The sequence below is a fragment of the Lynx canadensis genome, chromosome B4 (assembly GCF_007474595.2).
Source record: "Lynx canadensis isolate LIC74 chromosome B4, mLynCan4.pri.v2, whole genome shotgun sequence".
In the NCBI taxonomy this organism is placed as follows: domain Eukaryota; kingdom Metazoa; phylum Chordata; class Mammalia; order Carnivora; family Felidae; genus Lynx; species Lynx canadensis.
Genome location: NC_044309.1, coordinates 31,666,918 through 31,682,895, shown reverse-complemented (window position 1 = coordinate 31,682,895; position 15,978 = coordinate 31,666,918). Strand labels below are relative to the sequence as shown.

General features: G+C 36.2%; 1 protein-coding gene across 1 annotated transcript in view; it reads left to right on the top strand.

The window, feature by feature from the left end:
* The window catches only part of CUL2 (cullin 2), a 155,850-nt gene that overhangs the window by 111,694 nt on the left and 28,178 nt on the right, over positions 1–15,978 (top strand).

Here is a 15,978-nt window from a genome sequence, read left to right as displayed (position 1 = left end):
CTTTGTCATAGATAAATTGACCATAGAAGCATGGGCTCTCTATTGTGTTTATTGCCCTATATGGCTGTTTTTGTACCATACTATTTGGATTACTACAGCTTTGTAGTATATCTTGAAATCTGGGTTTGTGATACCTCCAGCTTTGTTCTTTCTCAAGATCGCTCTGACTATTCGAGGTTTTTTGTGGTTCCATACAAATTTTAGGATTACTTATTCTAGTTCTGTGAAAACTGCTATCGGTATTTTGGTAGTGATTGCATTGAATTGGTAGATTCCTTTTGGGTACTTTGGACTTTTTAACAGTATGATTTATTCAATCCATGAACATTGTTTATGTCATTTTCAGTTCTTTTCATCAATATCTTACAGTTTTCAGAGTATAGGTTTTTCATTTCCTTGGTTAATTTATTTCTAGACATCTTATACTTTTTGGTATAGTTTACAAGTAGAAATTTTAAAAAATTTCTTGGGGCGCCTGGTTGGCTCAGTTGGTTAAATAAGCGTCCGACTTCTGCTCAGGTCATGATCTCATCTCAGGTCCATGAGTTTGAGCCCCGCGTCAGGGTTGTTGGGGTCAGTGCTGACAGCTCAGAGCCTGGAGCTTGCTTCAGATTTTGTATTTCCCTCTCTTTGTCTCTGCACCCCCCACCCCCTCTCTCGCACTCTTTCTCTGTCAAAATAAACTTCAAAAAAATTTTAAATTTCTTTCTGTGTTATTATGTATACAAAACACATTTCTGTATGTTAATTTTGTATCCTGCAAGCCTACTAAATTCATTTATTAGTTCTAATAGTTTTTTGGTGGGATTTTTAGTTTCTATATATAGTATCATATCATCTGCAAATAGTGACAGTTTTACTTCTTTCTTAGCAATCTGGATGCCTTTATTTTTCTTTTTTGTGTGATTGCTGCAGCTAGGACTTCCAGTGCTATGTTGAATGAAAGTTGTGAGAGTAGACATTTTTGTCTTGTTCCTAATCTGCAAATAGTGACAATTTTACTTCTTTCTTACCAATTGGGATGCCTTTTATTTCTTTTTCTTGTTTGATTGCTGCAGCTAGGACTTCAGTGCTATGTTGAATGAAAGTTGTAAGAGTGGACATTTTTATCTTGTTCCTGATCTTAGAAGAAAAGCTTTCAGGTTTTCACCATTGAATATGATGTTAGCTGTGGGTTTTTCATATATGGCCTTTATTATACTGAGGTATGTTTTCTCTAAATCACTTTGTCGGGTTTTTTGTTTTTTTATTATTAAATGTTTATTAATTTATTTTTGAGAGAGAGAGACAGCAGAGGAGGGGCAGAGAGGGGAGAGAGAGAATCCCAAGCAGGCTCCATGCTGTCAGCACAGAGCCCAATGTGGGGCTAGAACCTACGAACTGTGAGATCATGACCTGAGCTGAAATCAAAGAGTCTGACGCTTAACCTACTGAGCCACTCAGTTGCCCCTGTCGGGAGCTTTTATCATGAATGGATGTTGTATTTTGTCAGATGCTTTTTCTCTATCTGTTGAGATGATCATATAGTTTTTATCCTTCCTCTTGTTAATGTAAGGTATCACATCGATTGATTCATGAATACTGAACCACTCTTGCATCTCTGGAATAAATCCTACTTGATTGTGTTGAATGGTCCTTTTAATGCATTGTTGAATGTGGTTTGCTAATACTTTGTTGAGGATATTTGCATCTGTGTTAATCAGGGATATTAGACTGTAGTTTTTTGTTCTTTTTGTTTTTGTTTTGTTTTTTAGTGATTGTCTTGGTTTGATGTCAGGGTAATGCTGACTTTGTAGAATGAATTTGGAGTGTTCCTTCCTCTTCTATTTCTTGGAATAGTATGAGAAGGATCATTGTTAAGTCTTCTTTAAATGTTTGGTAAATTTGCCTGGGAAGCCATCTGGTCCTGGACTTTTTGTTTGTTGGGAGTTTTTTGTTTCGGTTACCAATTCATTATCATTACTAGTAATTGGTCTGGTCAAATTTTCTATTTCTTCCTGATTCCGTTTAGGAGATTGTATGTTTCTAGAAATTTATCCATTTCTTCTAGGTTGTCTAGTTTATTGGCATGTAATTGTTAGTGGTAGTTTCTTATTCTTTGTATTTCTCTGGTATGGGTTGTTACTCTCCTCCTTCATTTCTGATTTTATTTATTTGAGCACCCCCCCCCCTTTTTTTTGTATGAGTCTGGCTAAATGTTTATCAGTTGTGTTCATATTTCAAAGAACCAGCTTTTGATTTCATTGGTGTTTTCTTGTTTTTTTTTCTTTAGTCTCCAGTTATTTCTGCTCTAATCTTTATTATTTTATTTTCGTTTAAATTATTTATTTTGAGACAGAGAGAGAGAGCATGAGCAAGCAGAGAGGGGCAGTGAGAGAGGTAGAAAGAGAACTCTAAGCAGGCTCTGCACTGTCAGCACGAGCCCATGTGGGGCTCCAACTCACAAACCGTGAGATCATGACCTGAACCGAAAACAAGAGTCAAATACCCAACCAACTGAGCCACCAGGCCCCCTCTAATTTTTATTATTTTCTTCCTTCTACTAACATTAGGCTTAGTTTGTTCATATTTTTCTAGTTGCTTTCGGTGTAAGGTTTGATTATTTGATATTTTTTCTTGTTTCTTGAGATAGGCTTGTATTAACGTATACGTCTCTCTCAGAACTGCTTTGCTGTGTCCCAAAGATTTTGGACTATTATTTCATTTGTCTCCATGAATTTTTTGAGTTCCTCTTTGATTCTTTGTTGACCCATTGATTGTTTAGTAGCATGTTTGTTTTAGCCTCCATGTATTTGTGTTTTTTCCTAGTGTTTTTTTCCTTGTAATTGATTTCTAGTTTTCATACTATTGTGGTTGGTAAAGATGCTTGATATGATTTCAGTCTTCTTAAATTCATTGACACTTGTTTTGTGGCTTAACATGTGATCAGTCCCGGAGAATGTTCTATATGCATGTGAAAAGAATATGTATTCTGCTGTTTGTGGATGGAATGTTCTATATGTATCTTGTTAGGTCCATCTATCTGGTCTAAGGGGTTGTTCAAAGCCATTGTTTCTTTTTTTTTTTTTTTTTTCAACGTTTTTTTTATTTTTGGGACAGAGAGAGACAGAGCATGAACGGGGGGGGGCAGAGAGAGGGAGACACAGAATCGGAAACAGGCTCCAGGCTCCGAGCCATCAGCCCAGAGCCTGACGCGGGCTCGAACTCACGGACCGCGAGATCGTGACCTGGCTGAAGTCGGACGCTTAACCGACTGCGCCACCCAGGCGCCCCAAAGCCATTGTTTCTTTATTGATTTTCTGTTTGGATGATCTAACAACTGATATAAGTGGAGTGTTAAAGTTCCTTACTATTAATGTATTACTGTCAATTTCTCCTGTTATGTGTGTTAATATTTGCTTTCTATATTTAGGTGCTCATATGTTGGATGCATAGATATTTACACTTGTTCTGTTCTCCTGTTGGATGGATCCCTTTATCATTATATACTGATTTTCTTTCTCTTGGTACAGTCTTTGTTTTAAAGTCTATTGTGTCTGATATATGTATTTATATTCCAGCCTTTTTTTCACTTCCATTTGCATAGAATGTTTTTTTTCCATCCCTTCACTTTTACTCTGTATGAGTGTCTTTATTTTTTTTTTTTTTAATTTTTTTTTTTTTTCAACGTTTATTTATTTTGGGACAGAGAGATACAGAGCATGAACGGGGGAGGGGCAGAGAGAGAGGGAGACACAGAATCGGAAACAGGCTCCAGGCTCCGAGCCGTCAGCCCAAGCCCGACGCGGGGCTCGAACTCACGGACCGCGAGATCGTGACCTGGCTGAAGTCGGACGCTTAACCGACTGCGCCACCCAGGCGCCCCTGTATGATGTGTCTTTAGATCTGAAGTGAGTCTTGTAGGCAGCATATAGATGGGTCTTGGTTTTTTATCCATTTAGTTACCCTACGTCTTTTGATTGGAGTATTTAGTCCATAAATATTTAAAGTAATTACTGATAAGTATGTACTTATTAATATTATTTTGTTTGTTGTTTTCTGGTTATTTTTGTAGTTCTTTTCTGTTTTCTTTTCTCACTCTCTTCCCTTGTGGTTTGATGGCTTGCTTTAGTGTTATGCTTAGATTCTGTCCTCTTTATTTTTGTGTATCTACTATAGGTGTTTGATTTCTGGTTACCATTGGGGTCATATATCTTATGTGTATAGCAGGCTATATTAAGTTGATGGTTGCTCAATTTTGAATACATTGTGAAATCATTAAATTTCTACTCCTTCCCTCCACATTTTACTTATATGATAGCATATTTTACATCTTTTAAATTTATCTCTTGACTGATTTTTGCAGATATAATTGCTTTTAAATTGATGTGAAATTAAATACCTTTATTTTCTTTCCACTTAATGAACTCCCTTTAAATTTCTTGTAAGGCTGGGTTACTGGTGATAAGTTTTAACTTCTGTTTGTCTAGGGAATCTCTTTGTCTCTCCTTCAATTCTGAATGATAACCTTGTCAGGTAGAGTATTCTTGGTTGTAGGTTTTTTTCCTGTCAGTACTTTGAACATCTTGTACCACTTTCTTCTGGCCTGCAAAGTTTCTGCTGAAAAATCAGCTGATAGTCTTATAGTATTTCCCTTGTATATAACTGTTTTCTCTTGCTGCTTTTAAAATTCTCTCTTTGTCATTACTTTTGCCATTTTAGTTATTACGTGTCTTGGTGTGGGCGTCCTTGGGTTTGTCTTGTTAAGAGTTGTCTATACTTCCTGGACCTGAATGTTTGTTTTCTTTCTCAGATTAGGGAAATTTTCAGCTATTGTTTCTTTAAATAATTCTCCAACCTCTTCTTCCTTCTTTTTCTGGGATCCCTGTCATACAGAAATTATTACTCTTGATGATGTTGCAGAGTTCTTTTAACCTATTCTTACCTATTCTTATTCTTTATTCTTTTTTTCTTTCTCTCTCTCTTTCTCTCTCTCTCTCTCTCTCTCTTTTTAGGTTTGTTTTGTTTTGTCTTGTCTTTGCTGTTCAGCTTGATTGCTTTCCATTACCCTGTCTTCCAGATCACTGATCCATTCCTGCATTTTCTCATCTGCTGTTGATTCCCTCTAGTATATTTTTATTTCAGCTAATTGTGTTCAACTCTTTTTAATATTTTGTATCTTTGTTGCAGTTCTCACTGAATTAATCCACTCTTCTCTCAAGTCAGGTATCGTAATGACCATTACTTTGAACTCTTTATGAGAAATATTTCATTTCATTTAGCTCTTTTTCTGTTATTTTGTCTTGTTCTTTCATTTGAGGCGTATTCCTCTGCCTTCTTATTTTGTCTAAATCTCTCTGTTTCTGTATATAGTAGGTTAGCTGTGTCGCTTGGTCTTGAAAGTAGTAGACTTGTGTAGAAGTCCTGTATTGCCCTGCAGCACAATCCCCCCATTGTCAGCAAAACCAGGTGCTCCATTGGTGTCCCCTGTGTAAGCTGCACGGGCCTTCCTGTTGTGGCTGAGCCACAGTTGCTGTGGGCATGGTGGTAGATGGGACTGGCCTTCAGCCCAACTGTCTACAGTAACCTACTTTGCCTGCTGTTGGGGCACTGGACAGGATTTGTTCCCCACACTGTTGAGAGGCCGAGCTGTTAACTGCCTAGGCTATCTGGTATTTGGGGCCAGCACTCACCCTGGCTGTCTGCAGTTAGTCTCTGCCACCACTGTTAGCATACTGAAGAACAAGGGCTTGCTCCATGTGTAGCCAGCTAAGAGGCCTGGCTGCCGGAACTGTGGATGAGCTAGTGTATGGTATTGTGACAGGGCAAGAGCCACTTTGGAAGGATGTCTGCTGAGATGGGTTTCTTGGGTGGAGCAGGTCAGTAGGAGAACACTGGGGCAGTGAGGACCAGCTGTGGTAGCAGTGTAGATGGGAGAGTGTTAGAACTGTGTCCAATTATATAGATCAGGGAGTAGAAGAGAAATGGCACCCACCAACACTTTAGCTCCTGGAGAAGTCTCCTGCAGATCCCTGCCCCGTCAACATATTCTAAGATTAGTCAGTAAATCTTCACATATACCCCAAGCACCTTCAAACTGTTTGTTTTTTTTTTTAACGTTTGTTTATTTTTGAGAGAGAGACAGTGCAGGCGGGAGAGGGGTAGAGAGAGAGGGAGACACAGAATCGGAAGCAGGCTCCAGGCTCTGAGCTATCACCACAGAGCCTGACACAGAGCTTGAACTCATGAGCCATGAGGTCATGACTTGAGCTGAGGTCAGATGCTTAACCAACTGAGCCATCCAGCGCACCCCCAAACTGCTATTTCTATGCTGTGTCTCTGCCAAGTTATTTAGTGTGCTGGTTCTTTAAGGGCAAGGACTCGGTTTCCTATTGCCCTCTAGGCCTCCAGGGGTTAAGCTCTGCTGGTTTTTAATGCTCCTGAAATTAAGCCAGATGATTTTCAAAGCCATACATTATGGGGACTCATCTTATCAGTGTGGGTCCCCAGGGCTGGAGGTCCGTGGTGTAGGGTCTAATCCCCTCACACCTTCTTGTTTGTGATATCCCTCCCACTTGTGGTTAGTTGCTTAGGGTTTGGTTCCTGACTGCATTTCTGTCTCCCGCATCTTTTTTTTTTTTTTTTAATGTTTTTATTTATTTATTTTGAGAGACAGAGAGTGAGAAAGGGGGAGGAGCAGAGAGAGAGGGAGACAGAGGATCCAAAGCAGGGTCTGAGCTGACAGCAGAGAGCCCGATGTAGAACTCGAGCCCATCAACCCAGAACATGATCTGAGCCGAGGTCAGAAGCTTCACCAACTGAGCCTCCCAGGCGCCCCTTCTCACACTTTTTTTTGATGTGGCTTCCTCTACAACTAGTTGTGGAAGATTTGTTCTGCCAGTCTTCAGGTTATTTTAAGAATTGTGTAGATGTAGTTGTTGACTTGGTGTGTCCATGAGATGAGGTGAGCTCACTATCCTCCTACTCTGCCATCTTTCCAATCTCCAGCTTTTGCCAAATCTTAGAGTGCTGGATCCCAAAACAGTTGTCTCAGAATTTTTTACACTGCCTGTAGTTTTTCAGTAGTCAGATATTTATTTCTTCTGAGTCCGTTGTGAGTTATTTTTTCAGAATTTTTGGAAGTAGTTGTTGACAGTATTTACTTTAAAAAAGGTGTTATTTGAAAGAACTTTAAATTTATAGAAGAGTTGCAAAGCCAATACAGAAAGTTCCTGTATACTCCTCTTTTCCTAATATTACCATCTCACAACCCATGGTATATTTATGAACGTTAGTATAAAACTGTTAACTAAACTACAGATTGTATTTGTACTTTCTCAGTTTTTCACTGATTCTGCTCCAGGATCCAGTCTAAATCACAACATTGTATTTAGCTGTCATGTCTCTCTTGGTCTCTTTTACTTGGTGGAGATATTTTTAGTCTTCCATTGTCTCTCATGAATTGACACTTTTTTTTAAAAATTAGTGATCAGGTATTTGTAGTATGTCTGTCAACTTTGATTTCTGTGATGTTGGGTCAGATTGAGATTATGGGTTTGGAGGAGGAATTCCACATGGTGATATATGCCCTTCTCATCAATAATATCAAAGAGTAGAGTATATCAACAATACTTTCTTTTTTTTTACTTGTGATACTAACTTTAGTCACTTGGTATTTTATTTTCCTTTTAATTCCCATCTGGAGTGATGTATTCACTCATAATATTGCTTGCATGTATATCTTTTCGTGAGGACTTTTACTAGAGATTTGTGTATTTTGTTGGATTTTTTTTTTCAAAGAATCAGTTTTGTCTCAGTTGATCTTCCCTGTTGTATCTTTCTTTCTCTTTTATTATCCCATTCTTATTTTTCTTTCTTTCCTTCTTCTGGGAGACAAGACTGTTTTTAGATTGGACTGAAATGTATATAGAATCTTTGGTGAGAGGGACACTTTAAAATCTCTAACCAAAGTTTTGTTTTTTTTACAGGAATCTGTGTATTCGTTCAGCTGAGATATGATTATATAGTGTGGAGGTTGAGGAAGGGTTCCTAATGTAAGACAGTATGTAGAATTCCTGATATTTAAGCATTGTTTCCTATCTGGTAATCTCAGTTAAAGAAAATAAAGACATTAATAATTTACCTAGCTTATTGTAAACCTGTGTTAGAGCTCCATTAATAATTTTTAAAAGCATAAGAAATAGTTGAATTACTGCCCATACTTCCTACTGCAAATGATGAAATTTACTTTTTAAAAAGAGCGATTAGGAGTAAGAAGTAAAAGTGAAAATTGATTGAAAATTACAAGTTTTTAAAATACCAGAGTGGAGTAACTTGTTCCCTAGGGAATATTTTTACACACTTCTGTGATTTAGCTGCCAGCTATTTTTCCCTTGATGCCAAAAGAATTTTGTCTAAATCAAGTTATTAAAAGAGAGTGTTAACAATACCCATTTTATATTGCTGTTGTTGAGATGAAATGAGATGCTTTATGTAAAGTATTTACTACACTCCCTGAGGCATAATAAGGTACAATAAGTATTCAGTAAAATTAATATCCAAGTGAAAACTTTTTATAATAACTCCTTAAAGCAATCCAGTTTGTGTAGGTATTTTTCATTAAACAGGTTCTTATGTAAAGCTTGTCAAGACAGCTTAACCTTTTAACACTTCTTATGAATTCAGTTAACATTATCTGTTATTCTTCAAATCTGTAATGGATTTAACAGGTTGAAACGCCTTTTGGTTGGATCAGTTTTTTTTTTTTTTTTTCATCCTTGGGGGTTATGCTTTTTACTTCCCAAACTCTTGAGAAAGTATTTAGATGTTTTCAGAAAAATGATTCTCAGCCTACATAGTCTTAATCTTCCTTGATTCCTTAGGTCTAGATTCTTGCCCCTCCCCCCACCTCCTTTTAAATTTTAAGCAACCCTCTCTAAATAATTTGTATGAACAACAGACAGATTGGAAATCAGGGCATTCCAATTTCTTTTATAATTCTGTTTCCTGAATAAATTACCTCATTGGATTCCTGTGAAATAGGGAAGGTTGTATCAGCTGACCTTTGGAGGCCCCTTTCAACTTGAAATTTCTGTTTTCCAGTATATGGTTTTATATGAGGTCTAATTAGATTTAAATAAGAAAGCAACTGTCATAAACATGACAATAATGCAAGAGACTTTGACAAGAGACTGGTAAATTGCTGAGAGCACTAGGAAACATAGTTTGAAAACAATGCACAGAAGTAAAGAGAAGATTATACGTTAAAAAACTTCAGAGTAGAGAATGCTAACGAACCAGCAATCCTTGACAGATAGAACTCGTTTCCTTCTTCTGTAGATGGGTCTTACTTAATACTAAAATTATTTAATGTAGTCTGAAAGATTATTTTATCACAATGGCCAAGAGTTGCTAAAAGATAAAAACATATGTCTTTCCTAATTCTTAAATACTTAGTAGCATGTTTGCTCTTAGATATTAACCATACCAGATACTGGTACTTTGAAACTGTGTTCCAGCAGCTGTCTACATTTCTTTTTTTTTTTTGACCCTATGATTTTTAACACTGTCCTTTAGCTAAAAATGCTTGCTTCTACCACATAGGTAGTTATCTGATACTAATGTGATTGCTCTTTCCTACAATTTGGGTTAGATAATCTCTACCTCAGTTAATTTTATAATGATTATAATTTTTTTTAAAGCAGAATAATACACTTTTTCCCCCCTTTCAGCTGTGTAGTATTAAACTCATCAGTAAAAGAATTAATTTGGTTGCTATCTTTAAAGAAAAGATTACTTCTTAATGTAAGTTTGGTTATGTGTATTAGGTATATTTTTGCCCTACCACCACCCATGAGCCTAGGAATTTTTGTATGTGATCTCACATGCAATTGTCTTACATTTCCCATATTATAAGAAAAATTATAGATCATAATATTTCCAGTCCTGAGGTAACTTCTTTGAAGATTTCAGAAAATTGAGGCCCATCTCAGCGTTTGAAGAAGTAAAGTTACCTGTCAGACTAATGGAAGATTTTTCCTTGTGAAATCAGTATGTTCCACTAAGTGAGGATTCTTACGGAGCATGAATGCTGAAATACTTAGTAAACTATAGTTAGAATTTCATGACTTTTCAGTTGGGTGAAGTGGGATCTCTGCAGGAAAGACAAGAAGAAGGTTTAAAAGGACAGACAGAAAAGACAGCAATGTAAAATGATGTAAAAGGAGAAAAGGAGGAGCTGATGGCTTAAAGATCATGCATCATCTGCTTTTAAGATATAAATTGGGACTGAACTCTTTCAGCTTAATTGTATTCTTATAAAGATGGCTTCTCTTGAGCTATGTAGACACTATAGGAATAATCACAGTTTCATTCATTTTGAAGAAAAGTGTTTCAGAGAAATATTAGGTTTAAAAGTGGAATGTAGGTTGTAGAATTTTTAAGTAAAGGTGCTCCTTCATATATATATATAAGGAAGAAAACACATGATGTAACCATAGATTGTATATTGCATATTTTTCAGTATTTACTTCACTTGGAAAGATAGAAGTAATTTTGTTCATATGGTAACTTATCTATCTTTCATATTAATATAGTAGAATTGCCAACTGGGACTTTCAGTGCAGTAACAACCTAAAGTTGTTTATAATTTTAATAAAAATAGTGTAACTTCATGGATCCAAATGTTATAGTATAAGAATTTGAATATTTTCAGTAATATAAAAGAGGCAAGCATAAATATGGAAAATAAATATTGTGAAATAAATTTTCTGCAAGGACTTTAGTTTTACTTAAATTAAAATTGGATATATGAAATTATAAAAAGGAAATAAATAGATATATTTTTAAATGCTTATAAAAGGAATTACTTAGATACTTAAGGATACCATTGAAAACCCTGAGTTTTTAATGTTAGAAGGATTCAGAGTTGCATTTCTTTTCCCCAGTAATTCTGTAGTTAACTTTTTAGTGTTGAGTACTCTGTGAACAAAAGCAAAAATTGAAATGAAATTCTCCTCTTTGAATTTGGAACACTTTGTAACATAGCCTGGTATGGCTGATGTATGCTTTCTCTGATGCATCCATGTGTTTGTCATTTTTTATTAGTTGTTTAGACCCTGGAGACTTCATTGAGGGAAAAATACAGTCTTAGATAAAGACAAAAATCTAACTCAGTCTTTATTCTTTTGAATCTCAGAGTTTCTGAAAAATGTATTTTAAAATTTCCCAGCTCAGTTTAGATTTATTGACTTTTTTCCTTGCAATTAATAGTTTTTGTTTCATACATTTTGAATCTCTGTTTGTTAGTTGAGTAAATATCAGGATTATTATCTTCATGGTTAATTATTTTTATTGTTGTAACATCATATATCTGTGCTCTTTTTCTTTATTCTGGCACATATTAATATTGTTATATCAGTTTTCTTTTGTATTTGGGGGGATTTTGCTGTGTGTGCGTTATTTAACTTTTTAAATATAAATTAAAAGATACAGAAAACTGCACAACACAATTGTACAGCCTAATGAATTATTATAAAGTGAATATTCTTGTTATTACCACCCAAGTCAAGAAATAGAACCATGCCAGCCACCCCTGAAACTTTGTATGTGTCCCATCCCTTCCTTTATGCAAAAGTTACCTTTATGCTGACTTGTAGTTCCTTTCTTCTATTTCTTATGATTTTATCACCCACGTGTATATTCCTAGACTGTGTAAGAGTTTAGTTTGTCCATCCAAAAAATGTTCCTTTGTCCTCTTTATTTCCTGCAAATTGGCAGACTCCTTGGTTCCCTCGGACGAAACTATAGATACTTTGTTCTTTCATAATGTCTGTTTTTTCACTTGTTTTGGATATAAGCAACCACTGATGCTGAATACTGACATCTTTTGTTTAATGAGGTTTATAAAACTGTCACTCTATTTCTATCATTTTGTTTTAACTCCTACCTGGAAGCAATAATTTTATAAAGACATGCTTCCCTTCGTCTACTATTTGGTTACCCAATGGTGAAGTTCATATAGGAAGGGTAAAATAACTGCTTAGTTTGTTCTTTACCATTTGTCAAGATAATGAGTTGGGTTGTTGTTATCCTCAGAAAGTGACCAATTAGCCTTATTCCCCCAGTATATTATGATGATCTTATAGACCTAAATACATTTGATTTGTTTCTATTCATTGTGGTGTTTTACTAAAGTTTAAATTGCTTCCATTTGGTTAGGTGGCACCATGGTCTTTTTGAGAAGATCCTAGTCATCCTTGCAACCTTTCTTGTTACCTAGTGTGTCAGGATGTGCCAGACTCACCTTGTACATTTTCTTCCCTGGACCATGTAATTAGCTACTCAATGAAAAACTTAGTTTTAAATACACAAGTGGTACATACATTCTTGAAAAACTTTGAATGTTCCAGATCCTTTTCTTAGGCTTTCTCTTCCCAGAGGTAATAATCCCTGTTATTATTTGCTTAAGTGTCTTTACAAACCTTTTCCTAGGTCTTTTTATGTTTACATACAGAAATAAGTACAATACAGAGATTGTTTTCTTTTTTATGTGATTTTTTTCTAACTTTTTAAAATCATAGATGTACATACTTACTAACTTCTTTTTTTTATTCAATTATATATCTTGATAATTTTTCTGTTAGTATATACCACATTCTTTTTAAACTGTTACTTAGTATTTATTTAGTATGGTCCTACCTCATTTTATTAAACCCTTCTCATGGTGTATATTAGGTTGTTTCCAGTTTACCCACTAATCCAACTCTCGCTTTTTATCGTGCATGAATGCAGATGTTTGTTTGGAGCCATAGAGTACATGCATTTAGAATTTTGCCAGTTTGCCCTCTGATGCGCTTGTTCTTCCACAAGCAGAATGTGAGAATGCCTGTTTCTCTGCCATTCAGCAATACTTTGCTGTTAGGAAATCTTGCCAGTCTGAAGGTAAAACATTTCCTCGATTTCCCATTGCCTTTCTCGGGTGGGAATAGGGGAAACTAGAAGGTGTTCTCAGGTGAGGGCCGCAGCAAGTCTTCTGGTTGCAGCGGTTTCCCTTCTTGAGCTCCGCTGCCTCATGCCCTGCTTACCGCCCCAGAGGGTCCACACACAGAGCTGCGACTCGTCTTGCTTCAGAGACTGACTCTTGCTCCTCATGTCCTGGATGGTTTTATCAACTTTCTGTGCTGTCCAGCTTTCGGTGTCTGCCACTTCTTTGCCTGTCTTCCTCTACTCCCTTCCCATCCTCTCCTTGTAGCGTTTCATTCTCTTGTGCATTTTTGCATATAGTTTTATTTTCCCACACTGTCCTGTCTTCTTTCCATCTTTTTTCAATTTCTTTAAGTCCAAGGGCTACCACCAACAATGGGGTACTAAAAAGTAACCTTCCTGTCATTTCCCAGATTTACAGTAGGGACAGGGGACTGCATTTAGTTTGCTGGAACGCTACTTTCATTTAAACATACGGGTAAAGGGAAGGTTTCACTAAGAGATTAATGTACCCCTTGTCATATATCAGTATCAAGACTTTTGAGAGTTCCAGCTAACTTTTGATGACTGTCACAAATTTGGTCTGCTGTTTGAGTTAAAAGCTCATTTCATAGGCTTTAAAAGCTTTGATTTTAAAATGACAATCAGTGCTTTTTTGGTCTCTTTATTCTCTTCTCTAATATATTAAAAATGCTTCCATTTTGTTCCTATTAGTACTTAAAATAATAGGTGGTATTTATTAATTGTTTATTCCTATACCAGCACTGTGTTACATGCTTTCTAGCGTTATGCTTAATCTTTACCACATCCTCACAGCCATGAGGTGTAGGTACTTTTATTATCCCCACTTTACAGAAAGAGATCTGAGTGAGTACCAAGAGGTTAAGAAGTGCCTGCCCAAGGTGACATATTAATGCAGCCAGAACTCAACCCAGGCAGCCTGACTCTAAAATCCTGGTCTTAAGGTCTATGCTAAATATTCCTTTTGGTACCTATCATCTCAGCTGATTGTTCATTATGTTGGTAATTTCATTATGACTTTTGTAGGCATTTGCCACACAGTCCTGTTAAGATAAAATAATTAGCAATATTTCTAAAAAATCATTTCTTTTCTCAGGGTTTATCTCTTGGGACCAGGTTCTTAGATGAAAACTAGAGTTTATTCAGATGACCAATTTAGTCAGTGCTTTTGTGTATTACTAACTTGGTATCATTTCAGTTTATTTTCATTATCTGTCAGCTAATAGAAATACTGTATATTTATAATGTTTTGTATAGTTATAAAAGTGTGTGGTGATCTTAAAGATTGAATAATTATGCCTAAGAGTTTCTGAATTCAGCTGTTACCTTTTTAGGGAGGACAGCTTAGTTATAAGTACTAGGAATATCTGTGTTTCTTCTAGACAGTGTGTTACCCAATTCAGCTTACTGAGCTTTTGGGATCAGAAACAAATGGCAAGAGTGCTGAGAATATCAGGAGTGGAAGTTTTCCTGGTGCTGAGCAGGGAGAATAGACTTTGGTCATGAAAAGAATTTAGTAGTCTAATTTTCCAAAAATTCAGACGTTTCTCATTCTTGACTGATTTTTATTTGGCCCTAGGCAAAGTTAAAAGAAAAAAATCTGGTGTGTTCCAAATAGATGAGATAGGTTAGATCATTATTTCACCAGATTTAATTTGGATTTAGGAAGGAACTGATAGAAGGTGAGCAGAGCAGTATATGTGACATTATAGGAACTCATTGCTTTTGTTAGTAATATCAAAATGTAGATTTTGTATCTGAGATTTTATAACTGACAATTATTATACCTATATTTGTTCAAGTACAAAAACCTTCCCCCAGACTATCCAGATAATTAAAGAAAGAATGAAAGAGTATTAGAGAGATTCAGAGGCAGGGAGGGACACTAATATGTAAACATCATTGCCTCAACACTTTTCAAAAATGTTAGAAAGTCTTTTTATCCTACTGTAAAGAACAAGATATTTTTACGATGGAATGGTGATCATGTATTTTCTGTTGTTCTCTCTGTAAAATAAATATTAACTCAGAGGAAAAAAAAAGACATTTTTAAAGTGAGGTGAAAGATTGCCAGGAGAAAGGTAAACCTTTGACCGCATAATGGTTTGATTTGAGCATTAGTACTGGGGTCAGAAACTCCCAACTTTGGGCCAGACTGTTGGTCTGTGGCTTTAGGCAAACTATTTTTTTCTATTTCATTTTCTCTTTCTGTAATTAGAAAGCCTGACATTCACCTACACTTGTTACCGTGTTTAAAACTTGCATCTTAGGGGTGCCTGGGTGGCTCAGTTGGTTGAGTGTCCAACTTCAGCTCAGGGCGTGATCTCGCGGTTCATGAGTTCGAGCCCTGCGTCGGGCTCTGTGCTGACAGCTCGGAGCCTGGAGCCTGCTTCAGATTCTGTGTTTCCCTCTCTCTCTGCCCTACCCCCGCTCATGCTCTGTCTCTCTCTCTCTCAAAAATAAATAAACATTAAAAACAATTTTTTGATAAATAAAACTTGCATCACAATAGTGCCTTGGCTAAGTAGGAACTTACCAAATGTCACATGAATAATTGAGGTGATTTAGATTCCTTTGCAGCTGTAAAAGGATATAGAAACTGAAACAAATCTCACTAAATGTCTAAAATTTCCAAAAACCTTTGTGTTTGCATGGGAAGCAACTCAGTGGCAGATCTCTTAGAGAATAGCACCTATTAGTCCCTTCAGGGAGTAATAATATATAGAGTTTATGTGTACTGTCAGATTATTATGGGCATACTTGTAATGGTCCAGACTGAATTCTGACCAAATCCTCTAGTAACAGTTGTGGCAAGTCAAATTCAAATATTTTTAACCATCAGTATTAAAAGTCTTGAATTGATGGCCTCATGTCTGCTCTAAAATGAAAGTAGTATCATCCGAGTATCAATGTAGTATTTACAATTAACACTTTTCTCATTTATTGAAATGACATCTAATGACTACATTAACTATCATAAATATTAATTCAGCT